General features: G+C 48.4%; 1 non-coding gene across 1 annotated transcript; it reads left to right on the top strand.

The window, feature by feature from the left end:
* Positions 1-896: 896 nt before the first annotated feature.
* On the top strand, positions 897-995 carry LOC111753339 (small nucleolar RNA U13). The gene has a single exon (XR_002788154.2). It is a non-coding gene; the product is annotated as a small nucleolar RNA U13 (small nucleolar RNA).
* Positions 996-12,508: the final 11,513 nt, after the last annotated feature.

Here is a 12,508-nt window from a genome sequence, read left to right as displayed (position 1 = left end):
CCTGCTCCCGCAGGACTGCTCGGGCCCAGAAAGTCCGCTGGAGTCAAACTGTGGTGGAGTGTCAGTTTCTCTCACTCACCTTGCCACAAGTCAGAACATGCCTCCCTGCCAGTCCTGTTTTCGACTCCGTTCACAGACTCCCGTTCTCAGAGTTTCCGCGCGTCTCTCTCCTTGCCGAGCCGATGTAGAGGCAGCCAGCCACTGCACGGCGGGAAACCCAAATCGCGACTTCCAATGGCGCAGGGTCCAGCCTCAGCAGCGAGACTTTTCTGTTCCTGTTTTAGCACCAGGACTGCATTCCAAGTTGGTTTCTCTCAGCCCAATTCGTTCCTGAGTCAGCAGAGCATAACTCCATCTGCTTATGTCTCTTTAGTCTGCACCATATCTGGCTTCTGAGCCTAGTTTTTCAGAGAGCCTCCGGTAGTTGCTGTTATCTGTCCGCCATGTTCTCCCGGAAGTCACTTAATTGCTTCTTTGGCTTTGTTTCCCTCAGAGTTAAAGCTGTACATTTACCCAAGACAAACGTGCCTGGTGTCCACTGAGGGCCGTTACTTGGAAGCTCTGTAGAGTATCTCTGAGTGCCAATCAGCAACTACGGCTCCTTTCAGCCTGAAGAAGCTAGGGGGGTCTTGGCCCATTTCTCACTCGGAGCAGTTCTGGATATTTCTTCAGAGGGAAGAATACTACAGGCAGCTGAGCTACTTAGAAACATTACAGGCCGTCAGACAGAGCTGGGCCCTCGGGGAAGCTGGCATGGTTGTCTTGTGACTTTGGAGGAGACATATACCTCTTACTCTGGGCCAGATCTCAAGGCAGGAGGCAAAACAAATGCAACCACACCCTAAGTATAAACATTAGGGATTAGGTACGGATCACCTGAGAAGCCAGGAGTCACCATCCCAGCCCCTGCAGTGATGACTGGGTTTTCATGCTCCGTGCATGATATGTGCCTCCTTTGAACCTTGTTATGACGTCGGCACATTACCCATCTGACATGAAAAAAAAAGAGTCACTGATCCATAAACAATGCTGCTGGTCACGGGACTCGCTTCCCCGTTTGTCCCTGATTTGGTCAATTCTACCTGGATAGTTAATCTGATTGGTTGATCATAGCTCTGTCCTACCTCACACCTGTCTGCTTTGAGAGTTCCCAGTTTCCCCACCTTAGAGCCGCCTCACCTCGTGGTTTTACTCTATAAAAGTCCCTATAAAGACAGAACCTTTGCAACCCCCTGGGGACCCCTTCTCTCTCTTTCTCAGCCAGAAACTTTCTTTGTCTCAATAAATATTTCTGCTCTTAAAAATAAATAAATAAATAAAGCATCAGTACCCCAGGGCATCAGTACCCCAGGACATCAGTACCACAGGGCATCAGTACCCCAGGGCATCAGTACCCCAGGGCATTAGTAGCCCAGGGCCGCGATGGCTGCTTGCAGCTCCTGCTTTAGACTGCAGTGCGGGTAGAAGGCCGCTCCTCCTGCTGAGTCGAGCTGACATGTGCCTCTGGCAGGCAGCAGACTGTTGCTGCTGCCTTTGGTTTTATTATTTAAGGTAGTGGTGACTCACTTTTTATAGAGGAGCTGTGTAGTTTTTTAGTCTGTATTCAAATAATTGTATTACTTTTATCTACCCTGAAAGGTACACACACACACACACACACACACACACACACACACACATTTTTAAAAAAGGTGATCTAGCTCTGGTGTCTCATGACCATAATTCCAGCGCTCTGGAGGCTGAAGCAGGAGAATCCCCGTGAGTTTGAGGCCAACTCGAGTCCCATAGTCAGTTCAAAGCCAAGTTCAGTTACATGGTGAGATCCTGCCCCCCATCATAAAAATAAAAATAAATAAAAAGATACCAGAAATAAATTAATGTGCTTTTAGAACAGTTTGGCATCAACATATTTTTCTTACCCAGTTTCATGATTTCTACATTCTATTTCCATCATTAGCTAGATGGTTGCCCCTTTCTTTAGGACAGATAAGGAGTCTCACAGGTTTTGTCCTGCAAGTGTCTCCTGTGCTCAGAGCTGGGACTTGGGAGGTGACTGGATCGTGGAATGCTGCACACATCAGGGGTTAACTCACCGATGCCTTCAGAGCTGGATGTGCTGGCGGGAGGGGCCTTGCTGGAGAAGTTCCCTCAGGAGCGATCACCTGGAAAGGCTAATTGTCCCCAGCCCCTTCCTCTCTCTAGGACCCACTTTACAATCTTCTCTGCTCCCCTCCTGCTGTAAGATGAGCAGCCTTCCTCACCACACCCTTCAGCCTTGTTATTTTTGCCCTGGAGTTAGAGGACCAGGGACTGACCCCTTGGGAACTGTGAGCCAGAATAAACACTAAGTTGCTTTCTTGGTTATTTGGTTAGAGCAGTGAAAATCTGACCACTGCAGTCCACTTCTTCATTTCCTCTCCCTTCTCCTGGTTCTTTGTCTCAGTTGTTAGTGTGCAGTTGTTTGTGTGAGCAAGAAGGGCTACACATAGCACCAGCTCAGGTACAAATCTGTTTACCATCTAAAAGCGGGGGTGGGGGGTGGGGGGTGGGTACCAGTGGCCTCTTGGGGTTGTTAAGAAGAGTGGGTGATTTGTTAGTCTGAAAGCCTGGTTTCCTGAGCAGCAGCATCAACACCTCAAGGGAATTTTGTTAGAAAGGCAGATTATCAGGCCCCAACCCAAAGGTCAGAAACTCTAGGTGTGGGTTCGGCCTTCTGTGTGTTCCCAAACCTCTAGGTGCTTGTGCTGCAGGCTTCAACTTGGGAGTCACATATTTCATGATGTTAAAGCATCTAGAACCCTAGCTGACACATATCCTGTGCCGTAGAGGGCGATATTATATGCAAGTGTTTGCAGTCGTGATTTTTAACTCTCCTCTCCCTCTCTGCTAGACAAGCAGTGGTATCTGCATTTGAAATGTGAGGGCTGTAAGGCTCAGACTGCTGCTCAGTGTCACGGAGATTTGAATCTGGGGCTTCTGTCTTCAAGTGAGAAGTGTCCTTTTCATGTCCCCTGCATCCTAAGAGTGAGCCACAAGGGCAGATTTAGAAGAATGAACACGTGGCTCTGGTGGCAGACACCTGCAGACTTCTGACAGGGTTCTGTCTCTTCAGGAAGCAGCATGCCGGGAGCATTCCCTCTGGGGCGTACCTCTTGGTGTCTGGGTTCGCATTCGACACTGCTGAGGGTCTGTGGCTTGGGGTATGGTTTCTTGGCTCATTGGTGGTTCAGAGTTGAGCCCATTCCTCCAAACAGCCAGGAACCGTACCCGGACTTTTCCCAGAATTGTAGAGAAAGGCAGGCTTCTTTTTCCTGGATTTACCAAGACTGATAGGAAGAGGAAATTGGTGGCCACGGGGTCACTTTCTGGAGAGGTCTGCTTGAGAGTGGAACCGGCCTAGTCGAGCCATTGGACCCGTGTGGCTCTTGAACTTTTCAGATTATTAATTGCATCTTTTGTGATGAAACCAATTTAAATTGAGTTTATTGGGGCAGGAGGGCAGGGCGCGGCAAAGCTGGCTGCGGGGTAAGCAGAACATGTCACTTAAGACGTCCCAGGATGCACAGGCCGGACAACCCCAGAGTCCCCAATCCGGAATTCCCGTGGGTTCCTGCCATCTGTGGGGGATAAAAGGACACAGACGCCCCCAGGCGCCATTCCCCGTGGTGGCCCGCCCTGTGTCCTCCAGGGTGCACCTTCACCTGGCTTTTATGTTTTGTTTTTTCTCTTCCTCAGCCCAAGTTCGTTCTGCAGAGCTAGTTTCTCTTCCTGTTCACTTCTAAATTTTCATGTAAACTGTGTCACCATCTTGCCTCTTTCACTCAGTTCTTTTATGTATTTGTTTAATTTTGTCTTATTGAGACAAGGTCTCACCATGCAGTTCAGCTGGACGTGGGCTCACTCTAGCTCAGGCTAGTCTGGAACTTTCAACGATCCTCCTGCCTCAGCCTCCAGAGTGCTGGGATTACAGGAATGTGCCGCCCCACCCAAATGTTCACTCAGTTCTTTATTTGAGATGAAAAAGAACCTGGAAACCAAGAAGCCAGCACTCCAAAACCCAGTAACACTGTCACTTACAGACAATAAGACACTTATACACCAAATTTCAGATTTTTGTGTTGCGGATAAATAAGATTAGAAACTTAAACCTTCTTCTAAACTCAGATATTTTCATGGAGAGCAGGAATCAAGGGGTCAAATTCAAAATCTTGGTGACCACAGTCAACAGGAAAGATTGGAAAGAATATTAGATCGAGACTCAGAAAACTGAATTTGGACATGAGGTGGTCCACCCAGCAGCGAGACTTTGTAAAATTAGCTCCATAAAATGTATAAAACTAACCTGCATCAAAAGAAGTAACATATTCATATGCATATATGCTTGGAATATTAATGAAGTCAAAGAATTATTAGAATTGCTCCCAGAACTTTTACATACAGTGGTGCATCCATTTATGAACTTAATTTGTTTCATGGTTTGGGGGAAGGTGGCTGCATTTGTGTTGGGGTGGAGGAGATGATCACAGTCATGTTTGTCCCCCAACGTTGAGTTTGCTTTGTTTGTGAACTAATTTTTTTGCAAACAGAGGAGTCTGTGAACTGAGGTTTTACTGTGTATTTGATGACTAGTTTTCAATACAGAGGGAGAAGCATCAGAAGTGATGCTTTCTAGTCCCTTACAAGCCACCTTTTGACTTGTGTGTTACAATACCTGTAAGGATATACTCAAACATTTATCATAAGGGAAGGAAAAGGTAAGCTACAGATTGGGGAAAATATTTTCAAAATATACATCTTATAACAAAAACTTGCATCCCAACTATGCAAAGTTTTAAAACTCCAACAACAAAAACATTTAAAATATGAGCAAAAGATCTAAACAGAATCTTTTCTGAATGACACACACAGCATGCCACTGTGATCAACGTTACATGTTATCCAGACTTGAAAATTCAAGTAATGTGCCACCATGGCAAACTGTGGCCATGGCCGAACGCCAAACTCATGACTTCCCTAACTGCTGGGCAGAAGAAACTAAAATTCCTTTCCATAGGAATGCAGGGTGTTCTGACTTCGGAACACATTTCCCAGGGTCTTGCAGAGCTAACAATAGGGGTGCCATTGTGCCGGGATGCATTTATCCAAATGAATCAAAAGCCTGTGTCCACACCAAACCACACGTGGATGTTGACAAAGGTTACTCTTAAAACTTTCCTCCTCCGGTGGAGCACATCAACAAACGTGGGTCATGCCAGCAGTAGAATATTGCTCAGGAATAAAAGGAAGCAAGCTCGCTCTCAGGCTGTCACTAGGTGAGGGAAGCCAACCTGAGATGACTGTAATGTTCCAGCCATGCGGAATCTTAGAAAAGCTGAAGCCACGGAGGTGATGAAAAGGTGGGTGGTTGCTAGGAGGATGAGAGGGAGGAGTTATGCTTTGATTTGGGGCGTCTCCCATGGCCAGCATGGGAAAGGCTGCAGTGTTATCAGGAGGTGGCAGGAGCCTTAAGCCTGGGCCCAGGGGAGGAAGCTAGGGGGTTGGGGTGACCCTGGAGGGGAACAGTGTCCCTTCCTATCCCTGTCCCTTTTGCTGCCTACCACCACAACTGAGCGCTTTCTCCATGAGATTCTGTGCAACCACAGACCTAAAGCACCAGGACCAGTGACCGTGGACCGAAAGTGCTCAGACTTGGCCACAATGAACCTTCCTCCTCATACGGAGACGTCTCTGGTGTTCTGTCACAGCAACAGAGGGCTGATGGATGAGAAGGGAGCAAAGTGGCACAGGGTGTCTGCAGGGTGGCGAGACTACTCTGTCGGATACTGGACTGACAGTCGTGTGAGTAATACAAGGGATGGATAATGTGGGGGGTCTGGGGGAGGGAATGTGTGTGTAGGGGAACTCTCTGTTCAACCTTTCCGTATTAATATTTTTAAAAATGGGCCCCCCTCACCAGTCTTCCCCTCAATCTGAAGTCCTTTGGAGAACATCGCAGCTGCCTGAGATGGGGCCAGAGAGACAATATCCTGTTCTTTTTTTCTTTTCTTTTTCTGTTTTTGGTCTTTTTGAGACAGGGTCTCCCTATGCAGCTCAAGGTGGCCGTGAGCTCACTTTGTCGCCCAGGCTGATCTTGAACTCACAGTGATCCTCCTGCCTCAGCCTCCTGAGTGTTTGGAAGACAGATATGTATCACCACATCAGGCTCAACATCTTGTTCTTGAGCCCCCAGAGCCCCTTGAGGAAGCAGGGACAGAGTTTCTTTAGCACCAGGAATCGTGCAAACCTGGACTTATTGTCACCCAAAGTGACTGAGAAAGAAGCACATGAGTTTCCTTCAGAGGAGTTAGAAAACAATCCTCGACTTGGGTCAGGCTGAAGTCACAGCAGTAAAAAGGTGAAGTCCCTGCCCTGGTGCAGCTGTGTGGGGAGACAGAAAGGTGGCAGGCGACCCCCTGCCACGCAGATAAATACAGTCAATAGAGAGTGTAGCAGAAAACGCTGATTACTGTGCGGAATTCGCCCCCCTTTTCGTCTCTGGAAGGAGCTCCCCGCCTGAGGCACTAGCTGGCTGCAGATCTGCACGTTATGGACCGTGCACCCCTGACGATGACCGTCTTCCCGGCGTGCAGGCTCTGTGACCACGTGCAGGGCTTTAGTCACTGCTGTGCCCTCTGCTGGAGGACAAGGGGGCTTCTGTGCACTCTGAGAAACTGAACGGAAAGCACAGAGTCCCCAGCCCCCCTTCCCTCCTTCACCCCGTCTCCCCCATTACTAATACCTTGCCTTAATCACACATCTAACATTCCGGTAGCGGACAGAATAGTCTCACCACCCTGCAAATGCCCCACCGACAGAGAAACGTCATTAACCCAAGCACCCTTGGGAGCCAAGCAGATATGACAGTGAGGTCCTCATTTTTAGATGCTTCATGTCTTGACAGTAAACATGAGAAGGAAATAAATTTCTGTCTTGGTTACTTTTCTCTCCTTGCTGAGACAAAATACCTGACATCCAAAATTAGGGAAGGAAAGGTTTATTTAGCTCACTGTTTGCGGTAGTTTCAGTCCATAATCAGCTGGTTCCAAGGCAGGGTGGCGTGGCACTGGGGCAACACTTCCTGGCAGCAGCCAGAGTGAAAGAGGGAAACAAGCTCTTCTGCTTTACATTGTACACAGGCCACCCTCACTGCCAGGGTGGGTGCAGCACTCACAGAATCTCTGTGCCCTTTCCTGCACAGGATGAGGATATTTACAAAGTAAGGACCCTGGCTCTCTGCTGAGTCTCTCGTTAAACTTCTAAACTTCTCAAGTTGACACAATGTATCAACCATAACAACTTCTATATGAGCTACGGTTTTTGGAAGTCTTTGTAATTGTATCTCAGCTGGCACCAAATTCAGGGAGCACCAGGACAAAGTAGGGAGGAGCCTGCTCTGTTATAGAAGAGAAGGTAACATTTAAGCAGGAGCCTGGAAAAGAAGAGTGAACCATGGAACCACCTAGGCAAGGACAGTAGGCGAGTAGGTGAAATCTGGGAGTTGGCTGGCTTGACCTTGGGCATTGCCTGTCCGCAGACTGTGGCTGTTTCCTCTGGAAAGAAACGCTGTGTACAGACAGCCCTGAGTGCACTGTGAGAGTGTCCTTGGTTTTATATTTATTTAGTTCTTTTTATAGGTAAAAATTGTCCTTTCTCTTTGTTTATCATTTTAAAGAGGAAAAAATAGTACAGGAAAATTAGAAAGCAATGAAAAAACAGGAAAAAAACCAACAGATGTCAAATGATGACAACTACAACAAAAATAGTAATACAGGATTTCAAAACAAGCTGATGGGAATTTGACAATGGTGGTTATACTGCATATTGTGATCTTCAAACCAGTTTGCTCAGGTTAACCAGATACAGGCATGCAAAGTGGATCAAACAATGTGGTTCCCCATTGAGCAGTTTATTTCTCTATCACTGTGTCTATTGTCACTTTTTTGATCTTATTTAATTTCAGTTTCTTACACTAGTGAGACAGTACAGTGTTTACACATGTGTGTCTCATTTATCTTACTTAGTGTGGTCTCAAGTTGCATCCATTTACCTATAAAAGCCTCAAGTTTATCCTTCTTCATAGCTGTGTAGTACACCATTGTATAAAAATACATCACATCAGGAAAATGGAATGAACACAAATAAACAACCTAATGCTGCACCTTAAACTTACGGAAAAAGATGAGCAAGTCAAACCCAAAGCCCAAAGAAAGGAGGAAATTATACAGATTAGAGCAGAAATTAATGCAATTGAGATTAAGAAAACAATACAAAGAATTAATGAATCAAAGAGTTGGTTCTTTAAAAGATTAAATAAAATCAACAAACCCTTAGCCAACCTTATCCAAAAAGGAAAGAAAAGGCTCAAATCCATGCCATGAGGAATGCAAGGGGTGAAATCACGACAGAGCCTGTGGAAGTCCAGATCACCCATTCCTATCTTGAAAGTCTGTGCTCTCACAGGATGGAAAACAATGCTCTTGGTTTTGCCCAGACCCACAGCTTTCTGCTCCAAGACCCGCAGCCCTGTGGGCACCGGGCCCCTTTGTCTGAACACAGTACTTAGGAAACAAACTTAACAAACGGGGTGCAGTGCTGCCGTTGTCTGTCTCCCCTGCCTGAGGCTGGAGGCTCGCTCTCTTGCAAGATCCTTCCCCAGAGGGCTCCTTTCATCTTTGGGGCTGCCTCCTGCCTCGTTGTGTGTTACTGTATTATTGGACTCTGCTCAGATCTGCTGGACTTTCATCATAAACTACTTTCACCTGTATAACATCACCATGTAATTCTTCCCGTTGCTGCATTTTTCATAGCCATTGACTGTACGTGGCTTCTTGCCGTTACAGGCAGGCAGAGGATCAGTGAGTGCAAAAGCCCTGGGGTAGGACTACACTGCGTGTTGGTGGTAGGGACACGGTGAGTGAGGAGGAAAAGAAATCAGAGGGGCTGAGGTCTTCTACACCACCACAGGAAATTCCGAAACAGCCTCCAGGAAAGTGCTGCCAGGTGCCTGGGGGACCAGACCAGGAAGATTACGTCTCCCTTCTGGAGCACTGATGAACTGATCTAGGCTTCTCAGGTACACAGAGAGACACTGTGGGGTTCAATATATGTGTTTAAACATTTTCTCTTAATCACTGCTACCTTTAAAATCCAGCACTATCTGGGAGGATGTATTTTCTAGAGATACAGCAGCTGTTTGACCTAAAGGATGCGTAACCTCCTTCTGAGCAGTGACCAGACCCTCCATGCCTTGAACATCTCTGCCATAAGAATCACAGTCACAGAATTATAACCTTTGGTTCTATTTTACTTTATGGATGACAGGACCAGAAGAATAAAACTGCTCACCCACGATGACACAGAAAGATTGAAAACAGAACTGGCAACTGCAGTCCAGGTGTCCTGACCCCAGGGCCCTATCATCTCCTTTATAATTGGCTTGGTTCGTTCTCAGTACCAAAGGTTGCAAGTCACAAAACAGCTCTCATGGCTTTTGAACTGGGTTTGGTTGGGGAATCTATCATTTCACATAATAAGATATTTTCCTTCCTAATAACTCTTTGCCTAAGACATCGTGGGATAAAGAACTGTCCTGATGACACACAGCCTTATATGATAGAAACAATTAGTATTATCATAAGACCCTTTGTTAATAAAGCACTTGGAGTTTTCCAAAGAATCCACCTCCCGTGATGTCCTCTGCTTCTCCGGACAGCTCCGTGAGATAAGTAGGATGGACATGATGGCCACCGTAGGACAGGCGCTGAGGTCCTGCTCCTTTGCTGCTGCTGGCTCACCTGGTTCCCAGGTGATTAAAAGGTGGCACCTGATAGCACTGCCTGCCAGCAGGGCTCTGGTGCAGCGTGATGTGTAACGACCCTTTCTCTTCCTACCAGGAAGGATCCTGTTACTGTTCTCATGTTACTGACGGGGCCGTGGAGCTGGGCAGAGACCGTGGAAGGTGTCGGAGGCCTGCCCCGCTGCAGACGAGCTGGGCCCCAGCAGGGCCAGGCTCTGCTGGAATCTGGGCTCTGAGCCCCTGCCTAAGCTGCATCTGCGATCTGGAGAATCTAGAAGAAAACAGGGCACAGTTCAAGAGTCTCTGAGATCAAGTTTGGAGACTCCAGTGGCTGTCACAGATCTGGCCTTGTGACCCCTGGTGAACGGGGTTTTACATCGTTCATCTGGGTGAAGCCAAAGCGAAGTCACTGCTGTGCTTCCTTTCACCTGAATTCATCCCCGACACGGAGGAGGTCCGGGCAGGCCCCTGTCACAGCGGCTCCTTCCCTGACATTTCACCGCCGTGGGAGGGTGGACGCCTCTGAAGCCGGCCGTGGCTGTCCGCAGGCTTCTGGGTTGGATGGCAGTGCTTTCTGGCTCTGAGACCATGGAGCTGAAAGCCACCGCAGGGGTCCTGACCTCCGCTCTCTCAGCCCTTTCCACCAGTTCTGTGACCACCTAACTTCCTGCGCCAAATCCTTTCTGCCCAGAACATTTAGAGTGACGCATCTTTCATGCCTGGAACCTGACGGACACAAGCTCCAGAGACCGCTGTCCCGACGCCACCTCTCCTGTGACTCTACAGCTCCCTGTGTGCTCGACCCTCACGTCCACCGTGCACCACACACCTACCCCACTGGGAAGGTGACATTGCCTCAGAGTCCAAAAACTGAGTATTAGCAGCAGCCTGCCCCGCTATCCTGCACTAGCCCTCAGTGGTGGAGACATTGGCCCATCTTGTCTCTTACCCACCTTGAAAGAATTCATTCGTATTCCGGGGGAGAAAAGATCAACGTTTTGACATGGTACACGACACTCTTCATTTATGTTTTTTAGCCTAATTATCTGCCTAGGAGGAATGACTGAAAACTGTGGCATGTTTAAAATAAAACTTTGTTACAGTGAGAGCCACACTGCCGTTAACCCTGCCCTGGCCTCCTCCCGCACTGTGAGCACCCTGGTCCCATCATTCCTCCGCCGTCTGAAGCGGCTCTGGGGTCCCTTTCCGTGAGTGTCTTTACTCTCTGCCTCCTTGCTGAGCTGCATGGACTCAAAGCGTTTATCTTTCAAGGTCATGTTACTACGGGAAGAGCCAGGACAGCAGAGTCAGCGCTGGTGAGCAAAGTGGGTGAGGACACGCCATCCGTGTCCACAAGCACGTCTTCCTGTTGGATGGCACCGAACAGGAGCGTCACCGTGTTTGTGGTCACCTGTGGTAAGGACGCCCAGGAAAGAGGACTCCAGAACTGCTTCGGAAAGTAACCAGAGAAGTGTTTTTGAAGCAGCGGGAAGTCTTTTAGGGGGATTAACAGTAACATCTTGTTTATTGTAATAGATTGTTTTGCTTTGTTTTGTTTTGTTTTGTTTTGTTTTGAGATAGGGTCTCTCCATGTAGTTCAGGCTGGTCTTGAACTCACTATGGATCTGAGGCTGGACTTGAACTCATGGTGAGCCTCTTGCTTTAACCCTCAAATGCTGGATTGTAGACCTGTGGGCCACACCTGGCCAGTGCTGATGGATCCCGTCTGGCTGGGTGAGGAGATGGAGTGAGAAGACACCAACCTGTACAAGGGACAAACAAACCCCTGAGAGCTTGGGAGCTGAGTGGGCTCCTGGGAGGGGCTGGCTTGACAAGTGGGTCCTGGGCTGTGGCTCCTGGGCCTGCGTCTGGTCCCTGGTCCTTTCCTGCTGAGTTTTTCCCGACCCTCTACTTCCTGGGTGCCTTTTTTCCTGTCACCTCCTTGCACGAGGATGTCTCTGCCTCGGAGCCACCAGCCGTGGCCCGGACCCTCCACAGCTGTCAGCTGTGATGAATATGTGCTCTGTAACGCGTAGGTGTCAGGTACTTTGTTCCAGGAACAGAAGCGCTGGCCAGTGCCGAGCTGTGAGGATTAGTTTGTTGCCGCGCTCTGAGAAATGTGCCACTTGCTGGGTGTTGTCCTCAGCATGGGAACATCACCCAGCGGACGCACGCAGGCCTGGGTGCGGGCCTGTCCCTTGGCCCCACTCCTGACAACCAGGAAGTGTAGGAGCAAGGAGGTCATTTGGGGCCAACACGCTGCCAGCCTAAGCTGGGGTGCTGCTCCGCAGGGAACCCTTTCGTGGTGGGAGCCCCTCCTAACGCCACAGTGTCCCTGAGAGGCAGGAGCTTCCAGCTCCACTGCAGTAAACATCCTACGTTTCCTGCTGTTCTCACAGCCACACCTTAGACACCCTGTTAGAAGTTACTTCCTTCTGCAAATCTTTGTTCTCCCTGTCCTGTCTGCCTTTCAGTTTATTGTATTAGACCCGCTTTCTGGTCAGTCCATCCTCAATATGCAGCTGCTTCTTCTTCTTCTTCTTCTTCTTCTTCTTCTTCTTCTTCTTCTTCTTCTTCTTCTTCTTTTTGTTTGTCTTTTTTGAGACATGGTTTCACTATGCAGTTCAGGCTGGTCTTGAAGTCACTTTGTAGCCCAGGCTGGCCTTGAACTTG

Source organism: Cavia porcellus, unplaced genomic scaffold (genome assembly GCF_034190915.1).
Source record: "Cavia porcellus strain 051 isolate PalLab524CR breed Dunkin Hartley unplaced genomic scaffold, mCavPor4.1 scaffold_8, whole genome shotgun sequence".
NCBI classification, from domain to species: Eukaryota; Metazoa; Chordata; class Mammalia; order Rodentia; family Caviidae; genus Cavia; species Cavia porcellus.
The sequence above is the reverse complement of the archived record's forward strand: the minus strand, read 5'-3'. Positions and strand labels throughout refer to the sequence as shown.